Raw genomic sequence first — 25,660 nt, forward strand, 5'->3', positions numbered from 1 at the left:
ATAAAAGGTGATAAAGTGACTGTGTGAAGTCTGTCACAGAGGTACTACCTGGCAATAAGCACACTGTTGAAGGTTAGGTTTTTTCCTTTTATTTTTCTTTATCTCAGGGAATTTTCTCTCATTTGTTGCCTGATGGTTAGTGACAATACTTTAGAGACAAAAGATGTACCGGGAGAAGGCGAAGGGGGACAGGTGCAGTTTGCTACCACCCCTTAGCGGAGGGGCTTTCTCTTCGGAAGGGCAGAGACCCTGCAAGATGTGGGGGCTGAAGAGCTGGGCTCAGCTCCTTGCTCGCTCTCAGGACTGGGGCTGAGCTTGTCAGGCTTTGGCTGTGGGGAGCCACCGCAGAGTTCTCAACTGCTCCCTCCGTACTGTGGGTGAGCTTCTGCTCACAAGAGCAGCTGTTGAACTGGGACCTTTCCAACAGGCAACCTCACTGGGAAGGGGACCCTGAACCCCTGGCGCTCAGGAAGGAGCGTCTCTGGCTGCCTGCGGGAGCCTGCTGCCTCTGCCCAGCCCGGCTGCTTTCTGCCCCTGCTTCGGGCCCTTCAGCTACACTTTGACTCAACACCCCACGCCCGTCTGGATATCCCACAGCTCCTGGCATGGCTCTGGAGTTTTGCTAAACTTTGTCTGCCCTTCTGGGTGTGCCTGCCTGTGCTGTTCCAGCCCGCTGCAGTCCATTCAGCTTCCCAAGTGCTGCTGAGACCCCGCTGAGGGTTTGCAAAGGAACTGGCTTCCCTCTCTCACCCGCCATTGCCGTGTGGAGAGGCGGCCGAGCTCGCGCCACAGCGCCCCCTGCAGCCGCACGGGAATCATCGCACCCGCCCTGCCCGGCCGGGAGCCAACAGCGCCCCTGCCGGCGGTGAGCGGAACTGCACCAACAGGGAAAGTGGCCGCGAGAAGGCCGGGACCGGGTGTGAGGTTCTGGCCGGGACCGGGTGTGAGGTTCTGGCCGGGACCGGGTGTGAGGTTCTGGCCGGGACCGGGTGTGAGGTTCTGGCCGGGACCGGGTGTGAGGTTCTGGCCGGGACCGGGTGTGAGGTTCTGGCCGGGACCGGGTGTGAGGTTCTGGCCGGGACCGGGTGTGAGGTTCTGGCCGGGACCGGTCTGAGGTTCTGGCCGGGACCGGGTGTGAGGTTCTGGCCGGGACCGGGTGTGAGGTTCTGGCCGGGACCGGGTGTGAGGTTCTGCCCGGGACCGGGTGTGAGGTTCTGCCCGGGACCGGGTGTGAGGTTCTGCCCGGGACCGGGTGTGAGGTTCTGGCCGGGACCGGGTGTGAGGTTCTGCCCGGGACCGGGTCTGAGGTTCTGGCCGGGACCGGGTCTGAGGTTCTGGCCGGGACCGGGTCTGAGGTTCTGCCCGGGACTGGGTCTGAGGTTCTGGCCGGGACCGGGTGTGAGGTTCTGCCCGGGACCGGGTCTGAGGTTCTGTTTGCCTTGTTATACACATATACATATTGTTAAAAAACTGTTGTTCCTTTTCCCATATCTTTGCCTGAAAACATCATAATTTCAAAGTTATAATAATTTGAAGAGAAGGGGGTCACATTTTCCATTTCAAGTGAGGTCCCTGTCTTCCTTGGCAGACATCTTTCAAACCAAGACACACATTCAGGTCTGTCCAGCAGGATATCCTGTCTCAAATGGTGCCTATAAGCAAATGCTGAAGAAGGAGGCAGCACAGAATCCTCCCTCACAAGTCACTCTGCTTCAACTGTCAGCTCCCAAGAATAACCCAAGCCTGTCATAATTTGTCCTTTGGTAAAGCTCAGAACATCTCTGAAGTACTTGCTCAGCCTGCTTTATTTTTCTTGTTTAACTTTCTGTAGGCGCAACAGCCTCCAGCATCCCACGGATACAGTGCCTATTCCCAGGATCCTCGCCTCCTCCATCTGCGTTGAAGCCGTCTCCTCACAGCCTCATTGGTAACCCAAGCTCGCGGAGTACAGGAAGAGACAGCAAACAATCAGTTCCTATTCAGTGACTTTGTGCCACTTCAGCTCCAGTATTTGCTTTAAATCATCTCTCCAGGCGGAAGAGTTCCAGCCTGCTCCATTCTTGCAATTGCAGCTCTGCTCTGCTTTTGATTATCAAAAATTTTTTTTTGTTATTGTCACCAGCCCGAGACCCTCCCCACTTCCTACATATCTTCTCCAAGAATCACGGAACTGTTGAGGCTGGAAAAGACACCTAAGACCATTAAGTCCAACCATCTACCCAGCACCACCACCAAGCTCACCACTAACCCATGTGCTTAGGTGCCACATCCACAAAGTTTTTAACCACTCCAGCAATGGAGACTCCTCCACCTCTGGCCTGGACAGCCTGTGCCAGGGGCCTGACAACCCTTCGGTGAAGAAATGTCTTGAAGACAAGAGGAATAAAACTGCATGCCATCTGTATCCTGAGCACAGGTGAATCACTATCATTACACTAAACAGCAGCATAATGTTCTCTATCTTCTATTTTTGTTCTTAATGTCTGACATTATATAAGCTAATGCTCTGCAACATCATAAACTTCAATATTTTGTTCCTGTGTGGTGATGGCCAGCATAGCTTCTCATCTTGTGGAAAAGCCAGGAAAGTTTCCCCCAGGCTTTACTTCTGTATGTTAACTATTCAGTCAGACATGATGGCTTCCTGTAACTCCTCACATCTGCCCTACAGAACCATGGATTATGTCACCTCCCTTGCTCATCTATTTTTCAGATAATGAATATACTGACCCAGACCTCACTATGTAGTTTAAAACACTGTCACTCATACCACATCATGTCACCAGCATCACTTCCTATAATCTGGCAGAAATAGCTCCTCACACAAGAGGGAGAATTCAACAGAAAACCTACCAGAAACAACCCAGATACCTTAATCTCCAACCAAATAATTCAGAATTTCACTGTGATTCTAACAGACATTAATGCACAGAACCAATTGTGTGCTGGATCGCAGCCACAGCCAAGAAATTAAGATTCAATTAAATTAAAGAGCTGTAAGTGTATTATACATGTGTTCCAAGAACAAAATATGTACAATTCTGTTTTCCTATTGGTCCCTGAAAACTATGGGAGTTGCAGTCTTCAGTCCTAGAAGGGATTTCTCCCTGTATGAACCACACAATTCATTCCAAGAGGTACTCTGGTGGCCCCATAGTTCTCACCCTTCTCTACACTACACCAGGCACAGGCAGCATTTCAAACAACCTTTCCTAGCTTAGAATCCTTACTGACAATCTTGATTAGGAGCAAGAATAACAAAAGGCCATTATGTTTGGCACATCAGGTCTACAGACTTGGGTATCAGTGGCATTAAACATGGACCAGGTAAAGAATTGCCACTGTGGGCAAGGAGGGCTTACCATTGAGAAGTGTGCCTATTATGGAAGCTGGATAATGGTCCTGTTCTTCCCTTGTCCTCTGCAGAACAACTCCTGACTGCTGTGACCATGGAGCATCCAACAAAGGTTACAAGCATTTTCTGTCACAGCACAAGTATCTCTACCTTTGCCCAGAGCTCCTTGACAGCTCACAGGACTCCTTCCTCCTCCAAACATCCCATCCTACACTTAGCAGTAATTTGGTACTTGTCCATGATGCCGAATTTTGCCCCAAAAGGCGATGAATAACTGTCTAAGAGACGCAGTTTAAGTCAGATAGACAGGAGGTATTTTATTAGCAACGTGCACGTTGGGGAAATCTCTAAAGGGAGTTTTCCAAAGTCTTACAACAAAAGCATGCCTTTTATACAGTTTAGGTTTGGAATTACATCATATCAATGCATATTCATATGGGGCGTGCCGTAGGCGGGGCGTGGGCGGAAACTTCTATTTTGAGGATCTTTTCGGGGGTCGTTCCGGTCGGCCTTCATCGTGGGCGAGGGTCTCCGAGGAGTCTTCCTCCTTAAACTTTTGAACTTCTTTCCAAATTTGGTCCTTTCCCGGTGTAGTTGGCCGAGTTCCCAACCTCCTAGGGCCAACTTATCATATTGACATTAGGCATGCTTTAGCTTCGGCTTAAATTACGCTTAGTCCGGTGATTTTTTTTATCCTTCTCTTTCCCTCCTGTCGTTGTGTTTATTACTTCCAGATGTTCCCTTCATATTCTATGTTTTAACCCATTATTTCTCGAAGGCTATCTATTTTATGGCTTCATTCCCCCCTTTTCTTATGACTTACGAATTCTTTCGTCAAGGTCTGATCCTAAGAGTGCTGATGTCTAATCCTAAGAGCGCTGATGCGCTCGTACCATAGCCCAAACCATTTGGGTCCTTTTCATTATGATCCTTAGCTTCCACCACATAAAAATATTTGTAAAAGTTAAAACCAACAAGGCTCCAACTACCAATATCATTGGGGGCACCAGGTAATTGAAAACCTGTGTGGCTGTTGGGGAAAATCCTGTGAAGATATCCCACCAATGATGCTGGCCTACTTGTTCTACTTCGGTGAGGACATTCTTTATTCTTTCTGAATCATGTTCTACCTGCCATACCATCCGTGTAGTTGTTTGATTCACTCTTTGCACCAATTCCTTTACTTTAGGGTGTGCAAGCATTGCTTTGAGAATTTTGACATCCATCCCTATTTGCAATTCTGGTATTTCTCGATACAGGTTAAAATCTGTGTTAATTAGCTGTTGAGTAGTTATTGGGACAGTATAATGAAAATCGCAACCCACTACTTTGGTAAAGTTGCATACACAAAAGTTAGTATTGTTAGTTTCCTCTTGGCAATTATCTATAGTGACATTGTCACAGGCTGTCCGTACACAAGCACACCCATTCCCTATATAGTAAACTTGTGACTGTGTTCGATTACGCAAAAGCACTTCAAAGGTGCACACTCTATTCTCAGCATCTAAGCATAAATCTTCTGCTTCTACTACAGCGTTTTCGCAAACATAGCCTAGCTGTCCTCTAGGAATACATGCTTCTGTGCTAACCGATTGCCACTTATTTTTGATATAATCATAACTGGCCCAAACATTGTTTGCATTCCGCTGGTGGAGTGGTTTCTTGGGGCAAGTCTTTGGGGCTGTGATCCGGTTGGATCTTCCCGGAAATCACTCCACCGACATGAAATTGGGCCCTTTTGCTGCCTCCAAATAGTGGGCTTACCCATTTTTACCGGACTAAAGGTAATTAAGTTATGTTCGGATGCTGACTTCCCCAAGGATCGAATTGTCAGTACTAGCTGCTTTGTTCTTCCTTCCACTGAGTCAAGCTCTCGACACCCAATTTGGATTTGGTCTCCCTTGTATGCTACCATGGAAGATTGATGCCATAATTTACTTGCGTATGGCTGATTGTTACGTAGGGCATATACCTCGAAATAGGGTCCCTTCGCTCCCCATTCCGGGTGGGTACACTGGTGTGCGTGAGACCATGGATCTATCGGGTCAGAGTCTCGGGGAAGAACTATACTTATCGAGAGTCCAATGATCAGGGTTGAAAGGGCTTGAGGTGAAGTCAAGGTCATGATGTCCGTTCCTCTTGTTTACTCTCTGGAGCTTTCTTGACCCGCGAGTAATGAATCCACGTAGGTCGCTCCTTGATCCGGACCGCGGTGAAGGTAGTCAGCAGCACTTGGAAAGGTCCTTCCCACTTCTCTTGTAGGGGTTTTCCTAAAAGATTCTTAACATACACCCAATCACCGGGGTTAAACGGATGCAATTTACAATCAGGTTGTTTAGGTTGGTGCTCTATTACCACGGTAGCATTCTTATCCAATTGTTTCCCCACTGTAATTACATAATCATAAATGTACTGGTTACCGATTTGGCCTATGGCATCCCCGTTTACAACTTGCATAGCATAAGGTCTACCATACAGGATTTCGAATGGGCTTAGCTTCTCTTTTGACCTTGGTTTGACTCTCAGCCTCAGCAGAGCAATAGGCAAGGCTTGATACCATAATGCTTTGCTTATTGCTCTCACCACTTTCGCACAGAAGTGTGTACCCCTATCCGAGGAAATACTCTTCGGTACCCCAAACCGCGGAATGATTTCATTCAACAGTATTTCGGTCACTTCTCTTTCCTTGTTTGTCCTGCAAGGGAATGCTTCAGGCCACCCAGAAAATGTATCAGTTAATACCAACAAATATCGGAGCCCCCCTTTTCTTGGGAGCTCAGAAAAATCAATTTGCCATACTTCACCTGGGAATTTACCTCGACTTATGGCTCCTTGGTGTATCTTGGTTCTCGTATTCGGGTTATTTCTCAGGCACCGTTCGCACTGGGATGTTACGTGCTTTATAGTAGTAAATAATTTCGGTCCTGCTATCCTGGTTTGCAAATATTGGTAAAGCGGATCCAAACCCCAATGGGCCTTCTCATGTTCTGCTTTTACAAACTGCCACATCACATTTCCTGGTACTACTAACTGTCCTGTTTCCAATTGACCCTAACCATTTTCTAATATTTTGCCCTTATTTCTTTGAATCCATTTATGGTCTGATTCCTGGTAATCTGGCTTGATACTGATATCCAGGTCTCCTGGTATTAGGGCCATTATTCCCACTTCCCTAGACTTTGTGGCAGCCAATTTGGCCTCTGTATCTGCCTTTCTATTTCCTATTTCTGGAATAGTATTGCCTTTCAGATGTCCCTTACAATGCATTATGGCCACTTGAGCTGGGAGTTGGACCGCCTCTAGCAATCGCAGAACCTCTTCTGCATGTTTGACTGTTTTTCCTTGTGTAGTCAACAGTCCTCTTTCTTTCCAGATGGCCCCATGAGCATGTACAACAGAAAAGGCATATTTAGAGTCTGTCCATATATTGATTTGCATATTCTCTGCCAATTCCAGAGCTCGAGTCAGAGCTATCAGTTCTGCCTTCTGGGCTGAAGTTCCTGTGGGTAAGGGGTTCGACTCAATTACCCTTTCTGTAGTAGTGACCGCATAACCAGCCATTCTTACTCCTTGCTTCACGAAGCTGCTGCCATCTGAGAACCAGTTGTCCGCATCTTCGAACGGCTCTTCTTTGAGGTCCGGGCGACTGGAATAGACAGCTTCAATTGTCTCCAGGTAGTCGTGTTCGATGGGTTCTGCCGGGGCTCTTCCTTCTAGAAATGAAGCTGGGTTCACAATGTTAGTTACCTGAATGGTTACGTCATCTGATTCAGCCAGAACGGCCTGGTATTTTAGGAATCTGGAAGGCGACAACCAATGGTTGCCTTTCTGTTCCAGCACAGCTGACACGGTGTGGGATACTAGTACAGTCACCTTTTGGCCCAGCATGAGCTTCCTGGCCTCTTCTATGTTAATTATCACTGCGGCCACTGCCCTCGGACAGCCTGGCCATCCTTTGCTTACTTCATCCAATCGCTTAGAGAAGTAGGCCACAGCTCTCTTGTGCGGTCCCAGCTGCTGTGCTAGGACTCCTAAGGCCATCCCTTGTCGTTCGTGGGAGAACAGCCAGAATGGTTTTGATACGTCTGGGAGACCTAAGGCTGGTGCTCTCATTAGTTCCATCTTCAACTTCTTGAAGGCTTCTTCTGCCTCGGGAGTCCAAACTAGGATGCTCTTAGCCTCCTTCAACAAATCATACAGTGGTTTAGCGAGTATCCCGTACTGGTAGATCCATAACCGACACCAACCTGTCATCCCAAAAAGGCGCGCAGATCTCTCACCGTCTCTGGTTTGGGCATCTGGCAGATGGCCTCTTTCCTAGCTGCTCCCAGGGATCGCTGTCCTCTGGAGACTTCGTATCCCAGGTACACCACTTGTGTCTGTACCAGCTGTGCTTTCTGTCGAGAGACTCGATATCCATTTAAACCCAGGAAATTCAGCAAGGAAATGGTCCATTCAATGCATTCTTCCTCTGTCGCTGTTGCTATTAGGAGGTCGTCTACGTACTGCAGAAGGGTGCCATCTCCCAGCGGCCTTTCCCACTGTTCTAGTTCCTTGGCTAACTGATTCCCAAAAATCGTAGGGGAATTGCACCACCCTTGGGGCAACACTGTCCAGGTGAGTTGGGTCTTTCTTCCACTATCTACAGATTCCCACTCAAAGGCAAAAACCTTTTGACTCTCGAGAGCTAAGGGGAGGCAAAAGAACGCGTCTTTTAAATCTAATACGGTGAACCAGGCCAAATTCTCCTTCAGTCTGGTCAAAAGCGTGTATGGGTTAGCAACTACCGGATGCAATGCCTTAGTTATTTCATTTACTGCTCTCAGATCCTGGACTAACCTATAGGTTCCATTAGGTTTCTTGACTGGCAGGATTGGTGTATTAAAATCTGATTCGCATTCTACCAATAACCCCAGTTCCATAAACCTTCTGATTGTGGGCTCAATCCCTTTCCTATCTTCTATCCTCAGAGGGTATTGTTTCTTTCTCACCGGTTTTGTCCCAGCTTTAAGTTCAACGACAATCGGTGCTGCTTGTTTTGATTTTCCAGGTATATCAGTAGCCCACACCAATGGGTACATCTTGCTCAGGATTTGCTCGAAATTGTGGCTTTCAGGTTTAGGCTCCACACAACTGATCGTTAGGCTTAGAGCTGTAATCAGTTGTTCTTCATTTACTTGAAACTCCAATTGGTCTTTGTTAAACTTTATTACGGCCCCCAAGTTCTCCAATAAGTCTCTCCCTAGTAGGGGTTTTGGTGAATTTGGTAAATACAGGAACTGATGAATTCCCATTTGCTTCCCAATTTTGTATTTAATGGGTTTCAAAAGTAAGCCTTTTCTGGTTGGCCTGTTGCTCCCACAACTTGCACAAATTCATCACTTTTAGGTACAAATTCTTGATTTAAAACCGAAAAGGTTGCTCCCGTATCAATCAAAAAGTCTAATTCCTTTTTACCCTCCCCTAGCTCTATACTGCACTAGCCGTTGATAGTGTTCCGCGTTGCCCGGGTCCCACTCTGGTTTACTGCTGGGAAAATTATCTTCTAGTCTCCCCGATAATAGTTGGGCATGTCGCCTCCCCGTTTCCAATACGAGTTCCCTTTCCGTATCTGTCAACTCTGACAACATCACTTCTATATCCTCCCAATCAATATCTAAGTTCTTTGCCATTAGTTCAAACCTCTTTGCTACTCCCTCTGGATTCCTCCTGAAGTTCCTTGCCTCATCCCTCCAATTGTTCAAATCACTCGTCGAGAATGGCACCTTTACTCTAGTCTTTTCCCCTACCATTGGCATAACTTGTCGGAGAGGAGCTATCGTGCGATTCCCTTTCTCCCCTTGCTTTGCTTCCCCCCGTGCCACAGATCTGGTGTAATACGAGTGACTGGTCCCCTCCCCGGGATTTTCTTCCTGTGCCTCAATGCTTTCCCTATTCTTTCTCTTCTCTTTCTTCTTTCCCCCTTCTTGCTCTTCATTTTCCTCTCCTATCTCTATCACACAATCCATCCGATTCTCATCCTGCGTCTGTCGCCTCTTTTGTATCTGCCAGCTCTTATCCTGTCCCGGGCTGCGGTTCCTCTCATCCTCTGCTCCCCCTCCACTTCTCTTATCCTCTATCTGAATTACTATGTTCAGTTTCTGTGAGTTACTCTCTGCCTCCCTTTCGCATGCCTCATTATCATTCTTCTTGCTGTATCTCAATTTAGGGACGTCGCCTCCCGGTGAATTGCTTTTATCCCCAGTCCTTGGTGCACTGGTTTCCATTCTACAGACGCCTCCATTTCTGGAGGTGTTGCTATCTCCATATGGACTGAGCTCGGGTATGCTACGTGCCTCCCTTCGGCTCTCTGCTTCTGACCCACTGCCTTCCTCCCCCTCAACCTCCAGTGTGGGTGGGCTGTCAGCATTCATGTAGCTCCCTGACCCCTGTGGACTATCTAGTCCCTGAGGGCTGTTTTTTCTCCCGTCAATCTCTGATTTTAATGGGCTGCCCTCCTTCCAACCCCGGACTCCCTCCCAGGTCCTTCCAATGCTTTAGGATGCACCCTAAGGGGGTTTTCATATTTACGTCCTTACTCTGTTGACCTCCCATGACTATCCCCTGTATCTGCGTTTTCTGTTAACCGAAACAGTCCCTCTCTCGCAACCACGATATGCTGATATATTTTAACACTTCATGCACACAATCTCAATCGCTTCGTCCGTTTCCGACCTGGCTTCTCGCGAAGAACAGGAAATGCGGAGCAGGACTCCCTCTCGCTTCGCAGCTACGCTGCGTCTCACTCACCCTCACATACAACACACACTTATAAAATAAAATTGTTTTACCAGGTTTTGTCACAAAAAAAGTCGCCCTCAAACTGTGAAGTACCGGCTTCCCAAATTCAAGGCACGTAGACAGCACAATGCGCGTTTCAGTCTATTACATAAAGAGTGACAAGATGTCTCCTATAAAACTTTGCAACAAACACATAAAACGAACACACAAAACACATACAAACACCAATGGTACCAAAACCTATGACACAAAACACATACAAACACCAATGGTACCAAAACCTATGACACAAAACACATACAAACACCAATGGTACCAAAACCTATGACACAAAACACATACAAACACCAATGGTACCAAAACCTATGACACAAAACACATACAAACACCAATGGTACCAAAACCTATGATGTCCGAGATATCGAACACAAATGGTACCAATTAGGGACAAACACCAATAGTACCAAAACCTATGATGTCCGAGATATCGAACACAAATGGTACCAATTAGGGACAAACACCAATAGTACCAAAACCTATGATGTCCGAGATATCGAACACAAATGGTACCAATTAGGGACAAACACCAATAGTACCAAAACCTATGATGTCCGAGATATCGAACACAAATGGTACCAATTAGGGACAAACACCAATAGTACCAAAACCTATGATGTCCGAGATATCGAACACAAATGGTACCAATTAGGGATTTTTACCAGGGCGTCCCCTGGTTTACCCTTCGGTGGTCACGTCTGACCCCCGTGTCCCAATAAAGCGCTTTAAACCAAAACCAATAAACAATTAAAAATACCTCTTAATTGGAGCAGGAGATGCAGGGAATCCTTCCTCTGCCGAAGAGCGCTGGTCCGGGAGGGGAGTCTCTTCTGACAAAAATCCGTCAGGGGCCCCAGAGGGTCCCGGCCCCGGACCGGCTCTTCGGAGGGAACCCCTCAAAGTCTGAGTCTCCTGTTTCGTCCCACCTGGGTCGCCAGAACTGATGCCGAATTTTGCCCCAAAAGGCGATGAATAACTGTCTAAGAGACGCAGTTTAAGTCAGATAGACAGGAGGTATTTTATTAGCAACGTGCACGTTGGGGAAATCTCTAAAGGGAGTTTTCCAAAGTCTTACAACAAAAGCATGCCTTTTATACAGTTTAGGTTTGGAATTACATCATATCAATGCATATTCATATGGGGCGTGCCGTAGGCGGGGCGTGGGCGGAAACTTCTATTTTGAGGATCTTTTCGGGGGTCGTTCCGGTCGGCCTTCATCGTGGGCGAGGGTCTCCGAGGAGTCTTCCTCCTTAAACTTTTGAACTTCTTTCCAAATTTGGTCCTTTCCCGGTGTAGTTGGCCGAGTTCCCAACCTCCTAGGGCCAACTTATCATATTGACATTAGGCATGCTTTAGCTTCGGCTTAAATTACGCTTAGTCCGGTGATTTTTTTTATCCTTCTCTTTCCCTCCTGTCGTTGTGTTTATTACTTCCAGATGTTCCCTTCATATTCTATGTTTTAACCCATTATTTCTCGAAGGCTATCTATTTTATGGCTTCATCCAAAGAGGTAAATCCTTTGGGATAAGACAAATATCTAACCTGTATTCCTTTTATTTTACTTCTTGTTATAACTCTACTTTGTGATCTTCATGACAAAAGATGAAGTAGGTCATTAGAAGATACATCAAATTAGCCCAGAGAAATTAGCGTGGGGAAAAGGAGGCTCAAGGGAGGACCTTGTGGCTCTCCACAACTCCCTGACAGGAGGGTGCAGCCAGGTGGGGTCAGGCTGTGCTCCCAGGGAACAAGGGACAGGAGGAGAGAAACAACTTCAACTTGTTCCAGAGGAGGTTCATGTTGGATATAAGGGGGAAATTCTGCCTGGAAAGGACTCTCAAGCCCTGACAAGGCTGCGCAATGCATCGGTGGAGTCACAGTCCCTGGAAATGTCTGAAAAACATGTGAATGTGGTACTTAGGGACACAGACTTGATGGTCTTAATAGTCCTTTGCAACCTAAACTATTCTGTGATTCTAGGAAATGCTAATGACAGAGTGGGTTGGAGATGTCACAGCACCATGTGTACTGGTCAGTCTAGGCAGTATTCTAGTCTCCCAAAACTTCACAAACTGACAATTTTTTCTTCAAGATGTCAAATCTGAGGAAAAAAAATCTACTCCTTTATCAGAGCTCCTGACCTACACCCGGTGCAGACAAACCTCAAGCTTTCAGAAAGAGAACAAAATATTGATGTATCCTTATAGACTAAAACCAGCTGATTAATTTATTTATCCTTTGCCAAAGCAGAGGTATTCCTATGAAACTGATCAAAAACATTCTATGAGCTCCATTGTCTGCTGAAGTGTTCTCAGTACATAGATTAAAAGAGCAAATCAAAGCAACTCCCTAGTTAAGCAAACTCTCAACCAGCCCACTAGTTCAAAATCACAAGTCTGAACAAAAGGTCTGTTTTTTTTCCTTGGAAAACATTAGCAATGTATGTCTGTAACAAATCACATGAGGTGTAAAGACAGTGACTCACTTCATTATCTTCAAAGTATGAGAACAAAATATTCTGCTGAGACAAAAGTCCCTGAGAAATGCTAATACCTGCTGCACTTTGCTCTCTGGTGGCAGCAAGGAACACTAAAACAATTCCAATAAACCTCCACAAAAACAGAACTGCAGAGATTACCAGATTTTAGTCTGGATTTCTGTGTTACAAGAACATGCTCATTTTACAAGCTCCAGAACAGCTCCCTTTGAGGAATAGGCCTGCAAATTATACCTAAAGTCTCAAAACTAAATATGTGCAGAGCTGAGGAGTAAACATGCCAGCAGTAAAAGTTCTGGTAGCCAGAGGAAAGGAACCCCGTGGGACAGGATGATAGTTTCTGTGGATAATCACAAGGGTTAGTTCAATACATTCTAAAGCTGACACTTCGACTACAAGCAATAAAAACCTGGAAAATATTTGTAACTTGACACTATGCCATTTCAGGAAATTTCTAATTGAATTCACCCAGATCCCTTACCACCCACAAGCCACATCGCTTCCTTCTTGAAGCTGCCCGAGTATTTATGTTGGACAGGTCTGTTTTATCTGCTCTATCAGGCAGCCACAGGTGACAGGAACCAATTTCTCCTAAAATGATCAAAAATCCTGACTCGAATCCAGGAAATAAACATAGGTGATGAAAGCTCAGAAACACAACCATGATGCCACAAAGCTCCTGCCTAAGGACACAGTGCTGCTGGTGAGGCATTCCTGTCAGGAGTCCCAGAGAATTATTTGGAATAACCTAGACCAGAAGCTGAGATTTATTAATCCTGATGCACTATTACTTCCAGAGTTAAACGAGGAGAAATATGCAGCAGTAAAATTCAAACTGCATTAAACTATGGTGTAGCAAAGGAAGTTACAAAATGGGGTTTTCTTTTCATTATCCCATCATCCAAAATCTACATTAGAAGGCCAGGATGAACTGTGAAGGCATGGAGAGCACTGAAGTTAAATACAACTTTTCAAATCACACAAATCATAGAGATTTGTGTGATTTGAAAGCCACACAAATCATAGAGAATCTCAGTCTTTACTGTCTTGACTGTGCAATTGTCATACAAGAAACACTGAGGGGATGGAGTGTGTCCAGACAGGAGAATGGAGCTGGAGCAGGGTCTGAAGCCCCAGGAGCAGCTGAAGGAGCTGGGAAGGGGCTCAGCCTGGAGAAAAGGAGGCTTGGGGGGGCCCTTCTGGCTCTGAACAACTCCCTGACAGGAGGATGCAGCCAGGTAGGGGTCAGGTTCTGCTCCCAGGAACAAGGGATAGGACAAGAAGAAACAGCCCCAAGCTGTGCCAGGAAAGGTTTAGGTTGGACATCAGGAAGAATTTCTTCGCTGGAAGAGTGGTGAAGGGTTAGAACAGGCTGCCCAGGGCAGTGGTGGAGACACCAACCCTGGAAGTGGTCAAAAAATGAGTTGACATGGCACTTGGGGATATGGTTTAGTGGGCATGGGGGATTAGCTTAAAAGCTGGACTTGATAGTTCTTTTACAGTGCTAATGATTCTATGATAAGCAGATACCATCTGATATCCAGTAATACCATACTGGTTGCTAACTAAAACTGCCCTAGGTGTTAATCCATGTTCCCTTCCTGAATGTTTGCTGTTAGGACAGGATGGGGAATAAGTTCCTCTGCTGCCAGGCAGGACCACAGCCTGGCCCAATAACCTAGACTTGACAGGGCCAGAAAGGACAGTTCACCTGGGCCAGCAGCTTACATGTGAATTTTCTGTCTGGTAGAGCTCACTCCACAGATGAATTAGGCTTAAACTATACATGACTGAGTGCTTAAAAAAAAAAAACCAAACCAACCAAAAAACCAACAAGTCAAAAAAGTTGTATTTAACTGAGCCAGCTTCCAGGTAGATAATGTAGAGATATACCAGTTCAGCATCACCCTGCAGCAAGGCAGTTTGTAAAGACAGACTAATACTGATCAATCCATGATACAACAGTGAGACCACAACTGATTAGACATGGAACTAAGATAAAGTCACACAAAACAGACTGAAAATGCCAACCAAATAAACAAATGGCTCTTGAATTCCAGACTAGATGGTAATAAAATACAAACTTTTGGTTACATCTTGCATTGCAACCCAAGACAGTCTTTAAACCTCAACAGCTTTCCATCCTCCCCAGACACAGGATTCTGTCATGTGAAAAGAAATCTGGGTCTACATCATGGTCCTGACTTCAGTTTATTATCAGATTCAGCTCTTCAAATAAATCAAACCTTGAAGTGCAGGTATCTTCTAATGAGCCGAGTAACACCTTCAAAAAATAAAGCAATGTAGAGGTGAAGATCTTGTCATTTTATAAAGAGAAATTATTTAGTCACATTCGCTTTTTCCCCTTTTTATGCAGCACTGTTATTAAAAGCTGTTTTAAAGGTTTATCTAATAGCTAGGTAAAGATACAAATATCAAATGCATGAGTTTAACCTATAAAGCAAGGAAAAAATATTCTTTATTGCTCTCAGGCAGATCCTGAGGCATTGTGATGTCACAGGAGAGAGCCTTTCTTCAGCAGCCCAGTGCTCACCTGGTTCGAAGTGCATTGCACCTTTTCCCACACCACATCCTCCAGGCAGTAGCAGCAACACTGACATCCACTGCTGAACTCTGACTGAAACATGAGAGGTCGTGTTGGGACACAGCAGACCAATAGTACAGGACAATTAATTACCATATAATTGTCCCATAAGACAGGTTACAGTTACCCACATCACAGACAGCTCAGCAAGCTGCAGAGGAAGGATGGGAAGGGCCTGTCAGCATCAACACTGGAATGTGACACCCTCTGAAGGCCATGCTGGAGGTGCCTGGGGCCTTTTGGAATCAGTCTGGGCCACAGCTGAGTGCTCACACATGACAATGGCAGCTGATACGCCTCAGTTCCAATTAGGGATGAATTTTCCCCAGGAGCTCCAGTGCTTTGCAGCATCTCCAAGCTGTTCTTGTGAGGGATTTTTGAGAGACTGTGCTCGGCTTCTGTCATGGAATCTTGCAAAATTTTGCCAGAGGAGGCTTAGACTGGATATTAGGGAAAGGTTCTTCCCCCAGCAGGTGGTCAGGCACAGACCACCAGGCTCCCCAGGGAATGGTCACAGGCCCAAGGCTGCCAGAGCTCAAACAGTATTTGGACAACAATCCCCAGGGGGGGGATTGTTGAGGTGTCCTGTGCAGGGCTGGGAGTTGGACTTGATGATCCTTTTGGTCCTTTCCTACTCAGGAGATTCTATGAATCTATGATACTATGAAATAATATATTCAAATGAGGTTTATTTTGTAAGCCATTTAAAGCAGATAAATCAATTAAGGCTTGGTCAGCCTTTGAATACAAATTAATGATGTCAGATGGAGGTGGTGCTGCCCAACTGACTTGAGAACTCTGAAGATTTTAAAACACTTAGTCCAGATATGGAATCCCTCACATACTGAGGCAAGGGCTCTTGGCCTCCAGGAATTCCTTTGGGCATCCCAACCCACAGAAAGAGTCCTCAACTGGTCAGGTATGGCCATACTCACCCTCTCTGGTGGGCTGCTGCCCAGCACAGCCACTCTGAAATGTGATGGGGTCCAGCCTGCATAGAGTGGTCAGTGATTCATTCCTGAAGCCATGCCACAGCTTAGGCCAATTGCAGGTACCTGCTGGGGGAGCACCTGCACAGATGCTGAGGACATGCATCTCCTGACTGCTCTAACACCTAGCTCATGACTGGATGACTGGAATTTCTGAAGTTAACCCCTTCAAGGGGCACAATTAATGTGGGTCGTGTGAGCAGACATCTTTCAGACACCTCACCTATTCAGAAAAATGTTCAACATGTAAATACAAAGCATACTGTTGGAAACAGGAAGAAAATATCCCAACCATCAGCAGTACCACCGGAAAGCCACACACATGTAAAACAGCAACCAGCACAGCCACACACCACCCATACACCACTGACTGGCACAACATCCTCCTGATGTTGTTCCCCAGGGCTGGGGCAGCTCTGCAGGTGGGGTCTCACCTGAGCACAGGGGCACAGGGGCAGAATCCCCCCTCCCCTGCTGCCCACGCTGGGGGCTCAGCCCAGCACAGGGGGGTTCCTGGGGTCAGTGCCCATGGCCAGGGCAGGTTGAGCCTCTCACCCACCAACAGCCCCAGTCCTTCTCACCAAGGGACGCTTCTGATACATTCTCTGGGCTTGTGCTTGGAATGCTTGATCTCAAGACTAACAAACCACTCTCCAATAACATTATTAAAGTACACATCAGGCTCTTTAGAACTGTCTACTGCTAGTTCATACTTACCACACGTAGTACCATAGTAAGTAGTAGGTTTTGTCAAACATTCAAAAGTACCCAAAAAACAGGTGCTTTCCCCAAGCTGTTGGGGAAACAAAAAAAGTGAATTAATCAAGGTGTTTACTGCACATTTTACTACTGCTTAATACCTTCCTGGAAAATGGGGACTGGAAAATTATGATAAATGTAATTAATATTGTCTAATTGACAGTCTGACAAAGTGTTTTTCACAACAACAGTTCATTGGACAGATACAACTATGCTACAAATTCATTCACAACCAGAATAAAACCACACACAACCACAAGCTTCATAAATTATGAGCTTGGAATAAAGATGACTTCTGACAACCAGGAAAGCTTCTGGCTTGCTTCCTTATATTTTGCTGTTTTTTTGTTAAATCTTTTACCTGCTGATAAAATTTAAAGGAGATGATTTCAGAAACTAGGCTAATAGATGGTGGCTGCTGCACAACAAACATGGAGGGGGGAACATATGCAGAGGTCATTGATACATAAAGGAAAAGAAAAACCAAAGAAAGAGTGAGGGAAAAATCAGCTTCAATAACAGCTTATAATAACTGTACATTTAAATTGAATTAAAACCTTTCCACATCTATCCACAAATGATTAAGTGTGGCTGGTTTAATTAGAGCAGCTCAGTGCAGAGAAACCTGAGCTGATGATGTGCTGCTGGCTGCAGTGCTGCTTCAGAGCTCACATGGCCACACCTGGCATTTTCTGCATCGACCTCAGAAAATCCAGAAGTTGTCCTACAAATCACTGGGAATCTAAATGGGAATGATCTTTCTGCAGCACAACTAGAGACAAACATGCTCCAGGTGACATAATTCACCTCCCAAGTGAAATGACAGCAGAGGCAGAACAAGAAGAGAAGCTACAGGTAACCTCAGGGAAGGTGACTCCCATGGGAGTGAAGCTGCAGGCGAGCCGCAGCTGCCCTCGACAACCCGTACCAGAGCCTCACCACCCTCACAGGGAACAATTTCACCCCAGTATCCCATCTAACCCTGCCCTCTGGCAGTGGGAAGCCATTCCCTCTTGTCCTGGTACACCAGGCCCTTGTCCAAAATCCTTCTCCAGCTCTCTTGGAGCCACTTTAGGCACTGGAAGGGTATCTGAGGTCTCCTCTTCTCTAGGCTGAACACCCCCAGCTGTCACATACTGAACAAGGGCGGGAGATCAGGGCAGCAGCAGCTGCCCAGGACACTCAACACCAGAAGCCGCAGAGCCCCTGTGTCCTGGGGTCAACAGCCTGTGCAGGGCAGGACGAAGAACACCCAAAACCCTCCACCACCCAGCCGGCCGCGGCCGCCATTTCACCCCTCAGAGCACGGAGGGGGCGGGGCTTGGGCGGGGTCATGGCAGGCCCCGCCCCCTCCGCGTCCTTGGCACTCCCGGCCGCCATTTCAGAGCCACGCGGGGGCAGCGGGTTGGGACATCCGGCAGTGGCGGAACGGCACCACCGGCGTTTAACGGCACCACCGGGGTTTAACGGCAGTACCGGGGTTTAACGGCACCACCGGGGGTAACCGCGCTGCCTCCGGGGCCTCGCGGAGATCATAGAGCGGCCGGAGCCTGGAACCCCAGGGGCTGCGGAGCCGGCACTGCCCACTGCGAGCGTGTCCGAGGACGGCCGCTCACAGCTGTGAGCCGGGGGAGCGCACCCGAGGTCTGGCCGCTCCTGGAGCCTCCCTGCTGTTCTCTGTGTGGCGTCTGCGCCGTTAGGAAGCTCTGCGTCCATCCGTCCATCTCCCCTTCTGTAACCCGGACTGCCCAGCTGAGGGCACTGGGCTCGTTCAGCTGGAGCAGAGGAGACTGAGGGGAGGCTCCTCGGGGGCTGCAGCTCCTCCCGAGGGGAGGCGGAGGGGCAGGGGCTGAGCTCTGCTCTGGGCCAGGGACAGGAGGCCAGGAAGGGCTGGAACTGTGCCAGGGCTTGGGATGGATCTCAGGGCAAGGTTCTTCCCCCCGAGGGTGCTGGCACTGCCCAGGCTCCCCAGGGAATGGGCCCGGCCCCAAGGCTGCCAGAGCTCCAGGAGCGTTTGGACAGCGCTCTCAGGGATGCTCAGGGTGGGGTTCTTGGGGGGTCTGGGCAGGGTCAGGGGTTGGGATCAGCGATCCCTATGGGTTCCTTCCAATCCAGGACACTGTGATTTTATGATTCCATCTTTATTCACATCCAGATACAAGCATTTGTCTTTGTGCTGCTGCTTCCATCTGTCGATTCCTGCTGCACGTGTCTCTCCTATGTCAGAACCACATTCACCAAGGGCTTCCTGGGTCACTCTGTTTGCACTGAGCTTTTTTCATTTTTCAAGATATCCCAGGAAATGTCATGACAAACCTGTGGCATTCATTTTGCATCATTTTGAGATGATTTCAGACATGACACCTGGCTTTATGTTGCTAAAATTCCACAGTCTATTGAAACCTTCAGTCTGATGTTTTCATATTGAACTGAAACACTGTAATAGACCATCAATACATTTAGCAAAAAGGGATAATTCCTGTAAAAACTGACACACTGTTTCACAGGACAACACCTTTTAATTGCCAGCAGATCTTGTTTACGGTGATAGGTGAAATTATGAGTTTGCAAATATGTTGTCAAATGATAAAGGCATCAACACTTCAGTGCTGTGCTCATGGCCTCAATTTTTGAAGACTGGAGACCCACCTCATGTTCAAGAATGGGATTGTTAATTAAAACCTGGATGATACATGGAAAACATCGAATGTACAGTAAAAGAAAGTTGCCACTGATGTGAATGACAATATTGTGATTTTGGGGCTGGCAGGATGAGCAAATAACAGATGCACAAACGTCTTTAATGTTTTATGAGTCCTTGAAGGATATTTCCAAACCTGTCAGGCTTGGAATTTTCATGTGAGGATTCCCCATCTGGCATTGTGAGCTATTGTAGAGAGGAGAAGAAAATGGCAATATTTTTAACATTGCTCTTAATCAAACATTCTCATTGGACTCTTCATGCAGCTGAACACTGGGCTCTCTGTCACACTGTGCCTACTGGATATTGCAGAGGCTGCACTGTCCCTGTGGACAACCAGGACATAGCAAAATGTAACAGGGCCACTTTAAAGGGTTTCTGGGCAGCTAAACCAGAAAACATCAGTGCAACCACGTTGGGAATTTACCAGACAAAGTTTTGCTAGAGGGTACATCAGGATAGGCAAAGAAAATATATTTGTACTTTCATTGTGTAATTTGCCACATATTCCAGTAGACACAATATTTCCACGTGTGCACTGAAATGCCAAAGAACCCAAACTCCTGTCTTGCTGCAATTCCCATCCTTCAGGTGAGATCTCACTCTTCTAGACTTGAGAAAGGAGCTAGAGAAGGAGAAATTTGATTTTCAGGTGTGTCACTCAACTAAGTAAAACTCAAATAATGAGTTGTCTGTTAATGAAAAGGAGCATCATGTATTGTAATGCAGAAGTATTCTGATTTTTTCTCCCCCGAAGTTGAGTACCTTAACGCAGGATTTACAGACCTGAAGCTTAGATGTCACACACTAAGCATGCTGCTTTGTACCAGGGTATTGCAGAGTACTGTTGGCAATGACAAAAAGACTTATTTTTCTGCAGAAAAGGGAATTTTACTCTCACAGATTACTCCCGCGCAGTGGAAATAGGTGCAGATACAAATGGATGCCCTTGGCTATGAAAAGTGGAAACGGAAGAGGGAAAACACTTGCACAGCTGGTCCCTTCAGGGCGCTGCACAATTTCTCTCAGCACAGGGAGGTGCTGGCCACCAGCTTGACAGATCATCATTTGCATCTCATTTACACAGGAAGCATTAATCTTTTAACCAGTCACCAGCATTCCGGTGGGTTGTGCCCGGGGAGCTTCCCTGTGCCCGGGCTTCGGCTGACACTGGTCCTCAGACGAGGAGAGGCTCGGCTGCCGCGAGCTCTGCCCGCAGCCTTCGGCCCCAGGGCTGCCGTGCTCCATCTTCCACCCGAGCCTGGCTCCCTGGCACAGGGCACCACTCGCGTTTCTTCTTCTCCAAGAGCCCGGACGGCCACAGGAGGCACGTTCTCCTCCGGGCTCCTTTCCACAAGAGCAGCCGGACCTGCGGCAGGAGCGCACCTGCCCTTCCCGAAGCCCCGAACCGTCCCGGGGAGATCTCTGTGGTTCCGCGGAGCGGCCCCGGCCCCGGCCCCACTCCCGCCCAGCTCCGCTCCCCTCCCCCTGGCGCGCGGTAGGCTCCGCCCCCGGCCGGACCTTGACGGACGGGCGGAGGAGCCAATAGCTCGCCCGGCACGTGCGCGCGGCAGCCAATGGGTGTCGGCGGGCGGTGCGGGGGCGGGGCCGTGGCGCTGGAGCGGCTCGTTGTGCGCTGCGGACCGATCGCCTCCCGCTGCCCGGGCCCGGCCGCCGCCGCCGCAGGTGAGGCCGCGCGCGGGGCTGCGGGGCCGCGCCCGAGCAGCCTCGGCGGCACCCGCGGGGCCGGCGTGGGAGGAAGCGGGCGATGGGGCCCGGGCGGCCGGGCCGAGGCCTGGGCCTGGCGGGGTAGCCTGGGCCTGTGGGGGGAGGGGCAGCGCGGGCCCGGGGCGGCGGGGTCGCGGCCTGCGGGGCCCGCGGGGGCCGGATGGGGCACGGGCGGGGAGCGGGTCCCAAAGCCACCGCGCTTGCGGCGGGAAGGCCGCGGGTCGCGGGGCCGCGATGTGCTGCGGGTCCCCGCCGCTTCTCAGGGCCTTTCTCCGTCCGATTAATGGCCTCATCTTTCCTGTTTATTTTGTCCGTGTCTGTGCGGACACTGCTTTTAAATCTCCCACGTTGGTTAGGACTGGTGCGTCCTCGTTGACTGGCGGTACCCGAGGGTCGGTGCCAGCGAGGTCAGTGCCGCTTGGCATCAGTGCTGGCAGCCGGTCCGGTGATGGTGTGGTGAGTGCTTGGGGCCGCAGGAATCATGGCTAAAGCAGCAGCCGCTGTTGTTTGTGCTCGTGGGAGCAATTCGAAGCTGAGCGTTTGCTCTGTTTTAGCGGTTGGAAGAGGCAGGACTGTCCTAGGGGCCGTTTCACAGCAGTACGCGTGAGGGCTGGGGGGGGACAGTCGGGAGGCGAGCGCTCTTGCTGGGTTCTGCACTCCTGGAAGTGAAGGAGCGTTTGTTTGGCTTAGAGTTGTATCCGAGACTTGCTGGGAAAGGAAGCACCATTTGTTGCATGAGGACTTGCACTGGATCCTGTAATCACTTAATGAGGCATATGTGGAAAACAAAAGAGGAAAGAGTAATTCCTTTTGTTAACACCTGTTCTTATATTTGATCACTTCTTGAGATCTTTGTATTTTTGTTCAGTTTGCTCCCTGATTGTGGGTGTTGACTGCTCATATTGCTCGGCTCTCACCTCTTTACAAGCTGTTGTTTCCCTGTACTCATGTTTTAACCACGTTTTTATCCTGGAGCTGTGTGAACAGTTCTGCGACTTGTGTATTCCCCATTATAAGTAGGACGATGCACATGTTCCATAGTCTTTATCAAACCTGTAGAGTTGATGGGATTTCTTAGATTCCTGTTGAGTCCTGGGTAATGTCTGTGTGTGTGATGAATAATAAAATCAAGAGTCCTGAGCCTATAAGTCTGTGTTGCGTGAGATATTAGTGTCCTGGTTTTTGCTCTGAACCAGAGTAACTGTACGTAAAGTGATTCTAGTGCTCCAGTGGTTTCCATGATTCAAGGTGTTCATCTGTCCGGAGTTACAGCTATGATTGCAGTGGCTCTCCCCTGGTCAGATTGGAATATGAACAGGAATATCTTAAGCTGGTGTGATTGTTATGTGTTGTACAGTGAGTTTATAGCTCTGCTGTGGGTGATTCTGCAGGACCAGATTAAATCCTTAGGGAGTTGTCTTGTGCTGTACCAAGTTTGTGAAAACAGCAGCAGCAGTAAGCATAGTCTGAATGGAAATGTGAATGTTGTGTGTAGCAGCTTACTTACCTGTATTTGTTGAGCAGTGTCTGGTGCTGACATGAACTTAATGTGAAATGTGCTGTATGCTCTGAACTCACACTATTTTATTTCTGTTTCTTGCATGTTCTATCACTTTTTTTTTTCCTGAAAAAACCCTCCTTGTCTTGATGTGAGATATGCCATTTTATTTTCAGCTTTTGTATCAGCCTGCTTTCTCTCCTGAAGCTTTGGCCTCTGTCTTGTTTCTTGCTTATTTGTTGTGAGCTCTCTGAATTGATTCCCAAAGTTATTGGCTGTCACTCTGACCACATGTGGATAAGCTGCCTGTGAAGTTGGTAGACTTAGTTATCAACTTTAGAAAGTTCAAACTTGCTATGTTTTCAGATTTCAAGAAGTTTAGAGAAACTGTTCTTTCTGCGCTTCCAGGTACTTTAGAAGCAGCCTGGAAGGCAGTGGCAGGAAAGTCCTGCCAATTTAAGCATTTAGGGAGAATGACAAAGTTCAGCAAAGGAGAGGTGGTAGATTTTGACTTGTGCTGAAAATGATCAGGACACTTCTCCTGTCTGATGTGCAGTTCAGTATTCAGGCACCTGCAAGCTCCAAACTGCTGGCCTAAATGATCCATTTGATTATACAACCTCATTATATGTAGGTGATGTATGCAAAAATAGATTTTAATTTTTTGGTTTTTTTTCTGAGGGGATAAGGTGGAAATAAGCTGTACTGGGAAGGCGGAGACATTCTTCATGTGTGGGTTTGATGCCTTTGGATCTTTTTTTTTGTTTGTTTTGTTTTTAATATTAGTAGCCGTGGCACAGTCCTACAAAGGTACAATTTTCTTATCTCCTACTGCTTCCATGACCTCCATGTGGGAGCAGAGCAGCAAACCAGTGTCTCACCAGGCCCTCAGAGATGAATTTACAGCTAGTTGTTTTGTGCTAGTGAACAAATTGGATGCTGTCTTTTCCTCCTGTAATTCACTTGCCTTCCTGCCCCATCGAGGTGAAAGTATCTAAAGATGGGTCAGTGTTATCCAAGGTTGGATCAATGTGTGGAGCACTTGTTATCAGAAAGTGTCTGGAATCTACAGTTCTTAAGTCCACTTCTCATCTGCCCTCTCCCTCAGAAAGGAATCATTCCCTCACAACACAGTTGTCTCCAGATGTCTTTTGTGTTGGTGAAAAAATTGCCAAAGGCAATTTATGGACAGTCTGACACTGTCTAGAAAAAAGAAGGTAATAAACTCTTTCCTTTTTTTAATATCTGCTTATCAGAAATCTGTTTCTTTAAAAATACCAGTGAAAAAGGTGAGATAGTCCAGGCTGCACAAAGTTCTTCACTGTTTCTTTGCTGCATAAAATTTGGTGGTGTTAATTGGCAGCATCTTTGACCCAGGGGCAAACAACTGTGGAATCACAGAAACCCAGAATGGCTGGAGTAGGGAGGGACCTTAGAGACCATCTTGTTCCACCCCCTGCCACAGGCACGGATGCTTTCCACTGTCCCAGTGTGCTCCAAGCCCCATCCATCCCAGCCTTGGACACTGCCAGGGATCCAGGGGCAGCCACAGCTGCTCTGGGCACCCTGTGCCAGGGCCTGCCCACCCTCCCAGACAACAATTCCTTCCCAATATCCCATCCAGCCCTGCCCTCTGGCACTGGGAGCCATTCCCTGTGTCCTGTCCCTCCAGGCCTTGTCCCCAGTCCCTCTCCAGCTCTCCTGGAGCCCCTTTAGGCCCTGCAAGGGGCTCTGAGCTCTCCCTGGAGCCTTCTCTCCTCCAGGTGAGCAGCCCCAGCTCTCCCAGCCTGGCTCCAGAGCAGAGGGGCTCCAGCCCTTGGAGCAGCTCCGTGGCCTCCTCTGGACAGGCTCCAGCAGCTCCACGTCTTTCTTGTGCTTATAAGTGTAATGTGCTGCTTGGATGGTGTTGATGTGAAACTCTGAGCAGAGCCTGGTATCCTCTATCTGTCAGGGCTGGCTGTTAACCTGGGAAGATGGGGAAATCTGGATCTGGCAGCAGATGTTCAGTGTCTCAGCCACAGGTGTCTGACTGCCCTTGTTCCTACTGCTGGAGCTGAGAGGGGCCCTGATCCCTGCCATGTGTTGGACCAGCAGCTGATGGTAATTATGGCCAGCCTATATCTGATTTCTGACAACATCCCAATGATGATTAATTTTGTTCCTAGGAACTGAGTGTAGTTCATCAGTCTGGTAAAGTAAGGTCATTGCTCTGAAGAATGCAGCTTATTTTTTGGCCCCAAATGTTTTTGTCTCTGAATGGTAATACAAGCATTGACAAAAACACCTTGATGATATTATTATATGGACATGAATAAAAACAACTAAGGGAGATATTTAAAAACCTTCCAGACAAATCTGATTGCTAAGGAACATCTAAAACTGCTTTGCTGAAATATTAAAATTATGACAGTTGAGATTTGTTAGACCAAAAATGTGCTTAAAACTAAGTTAATGCCCAGTGTTTATAAAACAACATAAAAAAAAAGGGCTCAAAATATGCTGTACTGAAATCAGTGATTCAGCATATGGAAATAGGATTTGTGGAAATGTAGCAGCAGATTTTAGTAATGGCAGCTTCTGGTGCTGAGCTATTTTTACTGGCAAAGTGTTGGAATCTTAGGTGCAGTCAAGCTGAGGAGAGCAAGGGTAGTGTCCTCATTTCAGGTGTGCAAAGGGGAAAATAATCAGAGA

At 47.6% G+C, this 25,660-nt stretch overlaps 1 protein-coding gene and 2 long non-coding RNA genes across 4 annotated transcripts in view; 1 reads left to right on the forward strand and 2 right to left on the reverse strand.

Annotated features, from left to right (window-relative positions):
- Nucleotides 1–5,551: 5,551 nt before the first annotated feature.
- LOC131589309 (uncharacterized) lies at nt 5,552–11,038 on the reverse strand. The gene is made up of 3 exons (XR_009279707.1): nt 10,950–11,038; nt 10,186–10,276; nt 5,552–5,635 (listed from the first exon to the last, which is right to left on the reverse strand). It is a non-coding gene; the product is annotated as an uncharacterized LOC131589309 (long non-coding RNA).
- Nucleotides 11,039–14,551: 3,513 nt separating this feature from the next.
- LOC131589315 (uncharacterized) lies at nt 14,552–18,258 on the reverse strand. The gene is made up of 4 exons (XR_009279711.1): nt 18,180–18,258; nt 17,001–17,076; nt 15,244–15,327; nt 14,552–14,973 (listed from the first exon to the last, which is right to left on the reverse strand). It is a non-coding gene; the product is annotated as an uncharacterized LOC131589315 (long non-coding RNA).
- Nucleotides 18,259–21,338: 3,080 nt separating this feature from the next.
- The window catches only part of ELAVL1 (ELAV like RNA binding protein 1), a 40,089-nt gene continuing 35,767 nt past the window's right edge, over nt 21,339–25,660 (forward strand). Inside the window, exon 1 of one of the 2 annotated variants that reach the window (XM_058858503.1) lies at nt 21,339–21,429. The gene's annotated coding sequence lies outside the window, so the exon portion shown is untranslated. The remainder of the gene's footprint in view (nt 21,430–25,660) is intronic. The other variant, XM_058858504.1, reaches the window with a different exon arrangement.

Source organism: Poecile atricapillus, chromosome 28 (genome assembly GCF_030490865.1).
Source record: "Poecile atricapillus isolate bPoeAtr1 chromosome 28, bPoeAtr1.hap1, whole genome shotgun sequence".
Lineage (NCBI taxonomy): Eukaryota > Metazoa > Chordata > Aves > Passeriformes > Paridae > Poecile > Poecile atricapillus.